Here is a 12,815-nt window from a genome sequence, read left to right on the forward strand (position 1 = left end):
TCGTGTGAAACCTCCCATCTACAATCCCTTGATAAGATCCTTCAAAGTTCTTCCATGGAGTCTTGAGTTGAGAGAGTTTTGAGAGAGAGAGAATTTTGGGAGGGAAAAAAAGTTGGGCTTTTATTTGGGTCTTGGAATAATTGATTTAATTGGGTGAGTTTTGGGGTTAAAATGACTTAAATAGGGGTCCTAGGCTTGGGAAAAATGAGATATCCTTGAGTTAAAACAATTGGGAAAAGACCCAATAAGTTACTTGCTGGAAACTGCCGAAATGGCATATGGATCGTGATCATCACCACGGACCGTGAAACCAGTCGTGAAGATTTTCAGCCTGACAGTGCTTCACTATTTCGGGCATAACTCTTTACTCCGAGATCGGAATTGGGAAAACTCGGTGGGGTTGGAAAGAGGACTCAGAGACCTTTAATTCTATAGTTTATGGCACACATAATTCTTTTAGGGCTAAGAGCTATGACCATTTGAAGTTGACCCTATACGTTAAGTCTAATGGAGAGCCCTTCACGTGAAGCTCCACGAGCCGTGTTGCCTCTCGTGGTCATGATACAGTATCTAGGAACCCTTCCCCTTAAGCCCTAAAAATCTAAGGCACTACCATAAGCCTTCCCACGAGCCGTGGTCATCACCACGAGCCGTGAAGTGGCTCGTGTGGTGGAGCTGTTTTTGGGCTGCCTTTGTTTAGCCACTGCCTAGCCTACCACGAGCCACACCACGAGCCATGGTGGTGGTCGTGGAAGGTGAGGTAGTGTCCATGAAAGAGTGGACTGCCCTAGTCCTCTTCCTTGGCTCTAACCCTCAAACTTAGCCCTTGCTTAGTTTACTAGTTTCCGGACGTCATGGTCGTTTCTTGACATTTGATCTCTAAAATCACCAAACTAGCTTCAATAGCCATTTTTCATCATTTAAACATGTTTCCCAGCATAAACTAACATGTGATGCTCTAGGTCAACCTACTAGATTCAGTCAAGCCTTTGCTAGGTCATACTAGCTTCGTACGGGGCGTTACAGCAGCTGCATCATCGTTGATTGTAATTCTTTTTTTCTTTCTTTGAGTTGGCTTGTTGCTTCTTGTAACTTTGAGTCTGGCCATATCTAAAGTCAATAAGGAGTAAGTTAGAAATAACTAAATCAGTGGTGCAGACCTTTAGTGGTAGACAGATGCGCTGAATTTGTCCGCGAATCGCCAAATCTCTTTGGCGAGTCGGGTCGAGCTCGCCTCCGATTTTGCGCTAATAGCTTTCACTACTCGGCAATGAGAAAGTTTGAATCGCCGATTACTATCGGCGATCAAAGGTTAGTTCGCTGAAAGGTACCATGCAATGAAGATTTGGGAATGCAGACAGAGGATGATCGAAGTCACTTTAGGCGAGCCGCCTAGTTGTTTGATGAACTCGACCCAGTTCGCTAAACAACCTAACATGCCTCCCTTCAAATCGAATTCGACTTCACAAATTCCCAAAATACAATTTTACAGTTGCAAAAGTGAAACTAAATTAAGACCCATGACATTCATTCACCCAAAGCCCAAATCATTTCATGCACAGGCAAAGAGCAATTTCAAAAATCGAGTTCAAGTAGGCATGATTCTCAGATCGAATCTAGCATTTAGACAAAATAGGTTTATCAGAGAGAGGCCTAACACATGTCAACCCAACCAATTTTAAATTAATAAGAGAACAAACTTTTAGTAGTTTCGTGAGTTGGGAGAAACCAACCTTTTATGTTGCTTGAACTGTGTTGAAATGCTAGGAAGCAATGTAATTCCACGCGTTAGCACTAATCGACAAATAAAATACCAGGAGTGTATAGATAATGAAAATTACTCACTAGGTGCGGTTTTTTCGACAGTGGAAATTGAGTGGAAAATGAACATTTTTCCATTTCTTTGAGACTATTGGTCTTTAAAAACTATCCAGTTGTTGCTCATTCGGCGATATTCGTTTGTACCGCTGAATGATTCAGCGTTACACCAAGCGATTTTCCCTCATCCCCGATTGTTACACACTGTAGCTTGGATCTTGAGTCTGCCGGGGATCTAGATCGAAGTGGCCGAATAGTTCGGCTACTTCGCCGAATGGGACTATCAATTACCAATCCATATTTTTCATTCATTCTCCACGTTTTCTCTTGAGAAATTAATACACCATTATTTCTAGAATTAAACTAAAGCTCGTAAAGGTTTTGGGTTGCCTCCCAAATAGCGCCATAGTTAACGTTGTGGCACGACGCAGGTCGATGCTCAAACCAGCCTTTTGGTGTTACACCTAGTGTAGCTAGGTGATCCCGCTTGCTCATACAGATGAAGCTGAGGTGGTGCAAGATTCAGGAGTCTTTCAATTAGCTGAATAGAGCTAGAATGAGAGCCACTCATTTGATTCAGCGTTTCGACATTTTCTCTAATTCCCTCTAGTACTTTGTCTTGCTCATTCAGCTTTTGGAGGATGGTTAACAACGTATAGTTGATACGTCTGTTTTCAATGTCCATGCATCTTCCCTGATTTGTAGATGATAGGCTCTTGCTATTTCCTTTGGACATCAATTCCAGTTCTTCGACCTTTTGGGTCAAGCTATTCATTTGACCGAACAAAATGGTCAATTGATGGTCCTTCTATCCATCCTTGTTGGTTTTAGGTGCAAGGTCAATGAATTTGGATGCGGTCTCATAGGGGTATTTCTCACGTCCACTTGGCATGAGTTGGTTCATTATTTCTCTATTTTCGAAACATATATCTCTGTAGAAGCATTCTGATAGGTTTAAATCGGGCATTTCATGAGTTGGGCAGTGTATCAATAGTGTTTTAAACCATATCCATGACTCATGAAAGGGTTCTCCTTCGAGATGCTTGAAATTTAGGATGTGATCCCTAAGTCTCATCACCTCTGATGGAAGAGACTGCATTGGTCCACCTTCTCTATCATGTATACTCATTGTCTTGCCTCAACACGCAACCAACTAAAAAAACTAAAAATTAGCTGAGTACACTACTGCTAAAAAGAACAACAATTCTATTAGACTAAAAATTCTAAAAGAACACCACTCACTGGCAGCGGCGCCATTTTGATGCTTATCGTGACCAACGACACTGACCTACGGTACGACTGTCTACGATCGTTGATAATATAGTAACCCAACCAAAGGTTGTGATCATGTCCCAACGAAGTGGTTTTGAGGATTAATAGCCAATTAGAATTTCGTTCGAATTAGTCGTAGCTAAACACGTTTGCGATAAAGAAATAGTAAATTTAAGGGGGTGACACGAAATTGTCAAATATCAAATGGGGGTTTTGTAACAAGTGCTAAAACAGCAAAATAAACAAGAAAATCAAGTATGGGAAAGGTTCTTGGGATGTAACCGCAATACAAGTTGAGATAAATCGTTGGGTACATGCTTTCAATAGAAAATTTGCAAGATAATAGCGACTAGGCTAAGCTTTAAATGGAAATAAGTTCCCTCTCGGGCAACTTACCCCGTTTCAAATGCGTTCCTCTCGGACACCCATTTGCCGCATGAAGACCAGCCTACGCCTTATCCCAGTCACTCTCTCAAGCTGAGTGTTAGGATATGGGACTAGGGCTCACCCTCTCGGGATGAACCTTATGTCGACCCACTCCTTAGGCCATCAGTCTAGTGGTTTTAGTTTCGCGACCTCCCTCTCGGGCAAGCCGAAAACCCATGGGTGGCTTGGTATTTGCAACTACAAACCCTTTAGATTAAACCACAACTACTAGGTGAAATCACCATTAACATACATCTAACCTATCAGCAAACAAGACCCAACAAGAATGTCAACCCATATTTGCTAAATCACACCCCAAGAATGGGGGTATTTAGCCACACATCAACAAATGAGAAATTATACCTAACATGATAATGAAATCAACTGGGTATAAGAGATTAAACTTTGAATTAAGCAAAGGGAACTGAATAGAGAAGACCCACTTCTAACTTGGGGAAGAAGAACTCCTTTCTTCAAGTCTTTACAAAACCCTCTCCAAACTTGGGAGAAACTATTAGATAGAATATGTTCTAATGTGAAAATAATAATAATAATTGTTCCACACTCCAATCTCTCTAAGACTACAAATCTAAATAGTATTTATAGTTTTCACAGATTGTGTTGTGGAGGATTGTTCGACGATATTAGTCGAGATCTCCGATGAAATCGGTGATCCACCCTTTGGTCTACTCATTGCCTTCAGTATCTTGCCTTTAGCATCCTTCAATTCTGGATCATTGGGCGGTACAGTATTGCTTCGCGGAACTGATCGGCGATCCACCGAATGCTTCTTTCCTCGCCTTTTGATCCACTTCCTTCAAGGCTTCGCGTACTGGACAGAAGGGCGGCTTTTGTTGTTTCGGCGACTCGCCAAGTTAAACTCGGCGATCTGCAGGATTACATTTCTTGTTCTTTTTAGCCCTATTTGCTCCGTTTTGCGCCTAAGGGTCCAATACCTGAAACTTCAGCATTTTAATCAGGTATTGGGGTAAAACAAGCATTCAAGGACACTATTTCCATTAAAACAAAGCCCTAAATGAGTCCAATTTGTGGACTCATCAACACCCCCAACTTAAGCTTTTGCTTGTCCTCAAGAAAACTCAAGTTCAGCCGTTCGAAAAGGGTGCCTCAAACAGTGCTACACAAGACTAAATCATGAATGCACACAACATGACTCAATTTACTTATGCAAGGATTAATTGTGTACGCAAAGATTCAAATTGTGACAAACCATCACCAAAGATTCTCATGCTCGCATTACTTGCTACTTGTGCAAGTTCAAGCTCAGCAAAAGTATCTAAATGCCCTTGCACAAAGAATGATTCCATATTCACACACATATATGAGTCAATTTAAAATCAGGAATCAGATACAGCGCTCACACTCATAAAAAGGAACACAATGCATATTTTCACCTACAGGTTTGCCCTTATTTTCCAATTGACTTTCGATCCAGCTTACTCAAGATCAAAAGGGCATTTCTAAGGCTTGTAGTGGGGCTGAGTGCAAAGGTATGGTCATTTAGGCTTAGTGGCTTTTTCCTCATGAGATGTGATGTTCTTAAGACATCCTCTTCCCTTCCTTCCTCAATTCTTCTTATATTGCTCATTATTCATCCTATTATTCGTTCTCCATGTATTGCTTGGAAACCCAGTTTCTTTTGCGCTTTTATTCTACAACTTTCTTTTTCTTTACTTTTTCTTTTTCTTTTTTTTTTATATGGAGGGTTTCCATTTTGTTTTGCAATACAATAGGTTTAGAAGGCTTCCTTGCACTTCTTGACTTTTCCTTTTCCTTTTCACCACACCCCCAACTTAGACTTTTGGCCTAAGTTGGCTATTCACTAAACACATCTCAATAGGATTATAGGTAGTGGATGAAAAAAAATCTAAGGTATATCAAGGTTCTTCCAAAGAAAGGTAAGGCTCAAAGGTGTTCAAAAGAGTTTCACACGCTCACGGGTAGGTCACAAAAATAGGTATATGTCAAATTGGCTCACACACTTTAAAGTTGCCTAAGATCATCTCAAAAGTACACCTTTCTAAATCAATCAGACTAACGGGGAAAATTCTAGATTTATTCATGCATGGTTCAAAGTAAGCTAATCACACAAGGCATCGATACTTCAATCAAACAAGACTAGACACGCTCGCTAGTGTGCAACGGTCATCACAAGAGAATCAATTTGATAAATGGCTAATCACAACGAGATACAAAGAGTTCACATATTGTCTATGCAACTTCATTTGACCTTATTGTAGTCGTACATTCATGTTTATTCAATTGGGACCACTATTCTTGTCATTAGTATTGATTGAAATCGAGACTAAAATTGTTTTTGCAAAAGAACAACCACTTTCAACACAAGAGGTGGCGAAAATTTTTCGAAAGGAACAAAATTATTTTGCTAGTGAAACAATAGGAGCCATGAGCTCAAACATCCACAGAAAAGCAGTAATTTAAAATAATAATTAAGAACAGACAACCCAAATATCCAAATAACATACAAAAGTGGGCCTCACCCCAGCACAAATAAAAGCATTTGTCCTCAAATGGAAATTACAACGAATCTGAAAGGTAGAGTAACAAAAGACAGAGAGGGAGATAAAGAGGTGATCTTGGCTCGGTGCATCTGTCTGGGTTTCAAAGCTGAGGGTAACCTCTAGAAGGACCCACTCCACTGAATCCCGCAGCCGGAGCTTTGTCCAAGGAAGCCTGCACAGCAGCATCTATCATGATTTCCTTAGTCTCTGTTATGCCGTTTGTTGTACCACCCTCGAACATCTCTTTATTAGTCTCTACTTCCGCACCCGAATCTTCTGTCTGCTCCGCTCTATCCCCATATCCAGTAGTAGTATGAAGCATCTCAGGCATGGCAGGAATTTCCACTGTCCCAAAGACCATGGACACATCAGTGGCCTTCAAATGCTTCACATCTTCTCGTAGCTCAACAATGGCAGCTTTTAGAAATCTTATCTCACTAATGGACCCTTTCTTGTGCTCACACACCGCTATCCTGGCCGCTAAGGCTTCGATGGTAGTGTTCAGGGGTGTCACAACATCAATTAGGGCCGTCTGGATCATACCTCGAATAGCTGCTTCTAACAAGCGGCTCAACGATCAGCAAAAAGGGTCATTTGTCCCATCCGAAGTAGGGAAGCGAGGGTGAATGGGGGACTGGAAATAGCAACAAAGGAACCTGGAGTGTCAATGGATATTGCACTGGTAATGATATACCTGAAGGTCCAAGAGTTTGAGTGAGCAGAAGCGCTTCTGTAGGTGTAGATCTAGTGATCGCCACTTCAGTCTGCTTCTTTTCAGCTTGATCCTTAAGATATTCGCCTTCGATCTTTTGGATATTGGTCGAGGTTGTGGACATCACTTCTACATCCTTCTCGGTATCCAGAGGTACTCGGGCATTTCTACACAATGCGGTAATTAATACTGGAAAAGGTAGAGATGTCTGGCTTTGCTTGGCACGCATATGGATTTCGGACGTAATAATTATTCCCAGATTTATCCTTGTTTTCTCTATGATGCACCCAAGACATGTTGCTTTAGCGAGGCGAAGAATTGATTCATTCTGTGATGGCATAATGAAGCTGCTGATAAATCCGAACCAGTATCTTGTAGCAACGTTCAGATCTTTATTTTCGATTTGGATTCCTTCTACAAGTCATTTCGGAGCATTATTATCTGAGATTAGCGAGACCAACCATTGTTTCATCGCATCAACCTACTTCGTTCTGATCAAGTGCTGACAGTGATCATTAATCTTAGTGGACATTCCCAAGGCTATGTTGATAGACTTACTGTCACAAGCTAATTTCCTTCTTCTAACCACTACATAGTCAACTTTTTGAAAGACGCAACTAGTCTTTTCCGCTGAGGTACCAATGAACTGTATGCACTATAAAACTCTCTGACCCAGCTTGCATATAAGAACCACGTGGTATTGTGAAAACTTGAAATTTGTGATATTTTAGGCACTCTAATATCTCAGGATACCTATTGATCAACCCATTTATGGACAGTCGTTTTACTTCAATAATTGTTCTTAGTCCATCAAACTTAAATCTATTCGATGATCTAGGTGGGGGGCTTGTACTTGAGGTGCCAGTATTATTGCCTGTTCTGGACTTGGAGGAGTCTAAGCAGTGGATCGAGGATTTCAGATCTATGATGGGTCATTAAGCTGTTTTGATCGTAGCTCATTCCTCCGTGCCTCTATCAGTTCGTCTTCATCTGAACTCATACTCTCACTATTGTATGTTGTTGGGTCATTGGTGTAAAAACCCATGCTATCAGAACTTGCATCTGATAGCTCAACGATTTTGTCCTTACCCTTGCCTCTTTTGCTCGCACTGGAAGGTTTCGCAACATTGCTTTTGGATGCAGCTGCATCATCGTTGATTGTATTCCTTTTTTTTCTTTCTTTGAGTTGAGTTGTTACTTCTTGTAACTTTGGGTCTGGCCATATCTGCAGTCAATAAAGTGTAAGTTAGAAATAAGTAAATCAGTGGTGCAGGCCTTTAGTGGCAGACAAATGCGCTGAATTTGTCCGCGAATCGCCAAATCTCTTTGGCGAGTAGGGTCGAGCTCGCCTCCGATTTTGCCGTAATAGCTTTCACTAGTCGGCGATGAGAAAGTGCGAATCGCCGATTACTATAAGCGATCAAAGGTTTGTTCACTGAAAGTTATAGTGCAATGAAGATTCAGGAATGCAGACAAAGGGAGATCGAAGTCACTTTAAGCGAGCCGCCTAGTTGTTTGACGAACTCGACCCAGTTCGCTAAACAACCTAACTTGCCTCCCTTCAATTCGAATTCGACCTCACAAATTCCGAAAATACAATTTTACAGTTGCAAAAGTGAAATTAAATTAAGACCCATGACATTTACTCACCCAAAGCTCAAATCATTTCATCCACAAGCAAAGAGGGATTTCAAGAATCGAGATCAAGTAGGCATGATCCTCAGATCAAATCTGGCATTAAGACAAGATAGGTTTATCAGTGAGAGGCCTAGCACATGTCAACCCAACCAATTTTAAATTAATAAGAGAATAATCTTTTAAATTAATAAAACCAACCTTTTATGCTGCTTGAACTGTGTTGAAATGCTAGGAAGCAATGCAACTCCATGCTTTAGCACTAATCAACAACTAAAATACAAGGAGTGTAGAGATAATGAAAATTACTTACTAGGTGCGATTTTTTCGACAGTGGAAATTGAGTGGAAAATGAACATTTTTCCATTTCTTTGAGACTATTTGTCTTTAAAAATTGTCCAGTTGTTGCTCATTCAGCGATATTAGTTTGTACCGCTGAATAATTCAGCGTTACACCAAGTGATTTGCCCTCGTCACCGATTGTTACAAACTGTAGCTTGGATCTTAAGTCTGCCGGCGATCTAGATAGAAGTCACTTAATAGTTCGGCTACTTCGCCGAATCGGACTATCAATAACCAATCCACATTTTTCATTCATTCTTAACGTTTTCTCCTGTGAAATTAATACACCATTATTTCTAGAATAAAACTGAAGCTCGTAAAGGTTTTGGGTTGCCTCCCAAACAGCGCCTTAGTTAACGTCGTGGCAAGACACAGGTCGATGCTTAAACTATCTTTTTGGTGTTACACCTAGTGTAGCTAAGTGAACCCGCTTGTTCATATAGATGAAGCTGAGGTAGTGCAAAATTCAAGAGAGTTTCGATTAGCTGAATAGACCTAGAATGAGAGCCACTCATCTGATTCAGCGTTTCGACATATTCTCTAATTTTCTCTAGTATTTTGTCTTGCTCATTCAGCTTTTGGAGGATGGTTAACAACGTATCGTTGATACGTCTGTTTTCAATGTCCATGCATCTTCCCTGATTGTAGATGATGGGCTCTTGCTATTTCCTTTGGACATCAATTCCAGTTCTTCGACCTTTTGGGTCAAGCAATTCATTAGACCGAACAAAATGGTCAATTGTTGGTCCTTCTCTCCATCCTTGTTGGTTTTAGCTGCAAGGTCAAGGAATTTGGCTACGGTCTCATAGGGGTATTTCTCACGTCCACTTTGCATGAGTTGGTTCATTATTTCTCTATTTTCGAAACTTATACCACTGTAGAAGCATTCTAATAGGATTAAATCGGGCATTTCATGAGTTGGGCAGTGTATCAATAGTGTTTTAAACCACAGCCACGACTCATGAAAGGGTTCTCCTTCGAGATGCTTGAAACTTAGGATGTGATCCCTGAGCTTCATCACCTCTACTGGAAGAGGCTCCATTGGTCCACCTTCTCCATCATGTATACTCATTGTCCTGCTCAACACGCAACCAACTAAACAAAACTAAAAATTAGGTGAGTACACTACTGCTAACAAGAACAACAATTCTATTAGACTACAAATTCTCAAATAACACCACTCCCCGGCAGCGGTGCCATTTTGATGCTTATCGTGACCAACGACACTAACCTACGGTATGAGTGTCTATGATCGTCGATAATATAGTAATCCAACAAAGGGTTGGGATCGTGTCCCAAGGGAGTGGTTTTGAGGATTAATAGCCAATTAGACTTTCGTTTGAATTAGTCGTAGCTAAAGACGTTTGCGATAAAAGACATAGTAAATTAAAGGGGGTGACACGAAATGGTCAAAAATCAAATGAAGGTTTTGTAACAAGTGCTAAAACAGGAAAATAAACAAGAAAATCAAGTATCGGGAAAGGTTCTTGGGATGTAACCGCAATACAGATTGAGATAAATCGTTGGGTACATGCTTTCAATATGAAATTTGCAAGATAATAGTAACTAGGCTAAGCTTTAAATGGATATAAGTTCCCTATCGGGCAACTTACCTCGTTTCAAATGTGTTCCTCTCGGACGCCCATTTGTAGCATAAAGACCAGCTTACGCCTTACTCTACTCACTCTCTCGAGCTGAGTATTAGGATATGGGACTAGGGCTCACCCTCTCGGGATGAACCTCATGTCGACCCACTCCTTAGGCCATCAGTCTAGTGGTTTTGGTTTCGCGACCTTCCTCTCGGGCAAGCCGAAAACACATGGGTGGCTTTGTATTTGAAACTACAAACCCTTTAGATTAAACCACAACCACTAGGTGAAATCACCATTAACATACATCTAACCTATCAGCAAGCAATACCCAATAAGAATATCAACCCATATTTGCTAAATCACACCCCAAGAATGGGAGTTTTTTGCCACACATCAAGAAATAAGAAATTATACCTAACATGATAATGAAATCAACTGGGTATAAGAGATTAAACCTTGAATTAAGCAAAGAGAAGTGAATAGAGAAGACCCACTTCCAACTTGGGGAAGAAGAACTCCTTTCTTCAAGTCTCCACAAAACCCTCTCCAAATTTGAGAGAAAATATTAGCTAGACTATGTTCTAAAGTGAAAATAAAAATAATAATTGTTCCACACTCCAATCTCTCTAAGACTACAACTCTGAATAGTATTTATTGTTTTCACAGATTGTGTTACGGAGGATTGTTCAACGACATTAGTCGAGATTGCCGATGAACTCGGTGATCCTCCCTTTGGTCAGATCATCGCCTTCAGTGTCTTGCCATTATCATCCTTACATTCTGGATCATTGGGCGATACAGTACTGCTTCGCGGAACTGATCGATAACCCACCGACTACTCCTTTCCTCGCCTTTTGATCCACTTCCTTCAAGGCTTCGCGTACTGGAACGAAGGGCGGCTTATGTCGTTTTGGCGACTCGCCAAGTTAAACTCGGTGATCTGTAGGATTCAATTTTTTGTTCTTTTCAGCCCTATTGTCTCCGTTTTGTGGCTAAGTGTCCATACTTCCACTAAAACTTCAAATACCTGAAACTTCAGCATTTTAATCAAGTATTGGGGTAAAACAAGCATTCAAAGACACTATTTCCATTAAAATAAAGCCCTAAATGAGTCCAATTTGTGGACTCATGACTTACCTTGAACATTGTGTGTGATGACACCTAGAATTTTCACTGTTGGTACGGTTGACTAAGTGATGCAAGCTCTTGAAATGATCTTAGGCTACAATTTTTAAAGAGTGAAACAATTTGACAATATAACTCTTTTGTGGCCAATCTTGTGAGATGTGTGAACATTGTTTGAACCCCCTTGAGCCTTATCTATTTTCTTGGAAGAAACTTGAACAAATGTGACCCCTCTTGATCCATTCACCCATAATTCTCATGAAGTGTGGTTTGTTTGAATAGCCAACTTAGGCCAAATGTCTAAGTTGGGGGTGTGATGAAAAGAGAAGGTAATTTAAGAAGTGTGAAAAAATTCCCCTTTGAGCAATGGTTATGAAAAAAATAGAACCCCTCCATATAAAAAAAGAGAAGAAAAGAAAAAAGGGAAAAGAATGAAAAAGTTGTGAAATAAGCAATAAAAATTGCAAAAGAAATGGGGTATCCGAAAATCTATGTGAAAGTGAATAATGGGGTGAATTATGAACATGATCATAATGTTGAAGAAAAGGAAGAAAGTGATGTTCAGACCACATTTTATGAGGGTAGCAACAATTGATCCTAAATGACCATACATTTTCACTCAACCCCGTTACAAGCCTAGAAAAGATCTTTTTGATCTTGAGTGAGCTAAAACGAATATTAATTGAAAAATAAGGGCAAACCTATCGGTGAAGTCATGTATGTGTTCATCTTTTTGAGTGTGAGAGTCGTATGTGATTTCGAAACTTTAAATTGTTGAGAAATTGTGTGAATAAGAATCATCATTGTTGTGAGGGCATTTGAGTACCTTTGTTTAGCTTGAACTTGCATTTGAAGCAAGTATTGTGAACTTGAGCATCTTTGACAACGGTAAGTCACAATTTGAATCTTTGAGTGCTCAATTGATCATTGCATGAGTAAGTTGAGTCTTGTTGTGGACAACACAGGCATAATCAATGCATTTAACTCATCATAAGATAAAAAGGGAAACCTTTCATAAGAAACCTCAAGGCATGCTTGTGCAATGCATGAATAAGACCCCATAATCCCACCCATGCTAAGCAAGTCACTTTAGGCCCTCATTTATACTCGTCATCTTTTGATCTCATCCTTAGGTTATTTCTCATAGACCCTTATAGGAAATGACTCTAGACTAGCAGCCCATCATGCATGCAACACATCTAAATGCACACAATCAAGGAGGAAAACTTCAACTCCAAGCTAAACACACTCAATGCAACACAAGAAAGTAGGAACTACATCTAACATCCCAAAATGCATGAAATTCAACATCTACCCATGTTCAAGGAGGAACTACCACCTCCGGGATAA

Source organism: Solanum stenotomum, chromosome 5, assembly GCF_019186545.1.
Source record: "Solanum stenotomum isolate F172 chromosome 5, ASM1918654v1, whole genome shotgun sequence".
Classification (NCBI taxonomy): Eukaryota; Viridiplantae; Streptophyta; class Magnoliopsida; order Solanales; family Solanaceae; genus Solanum; species Solanum stenotomum.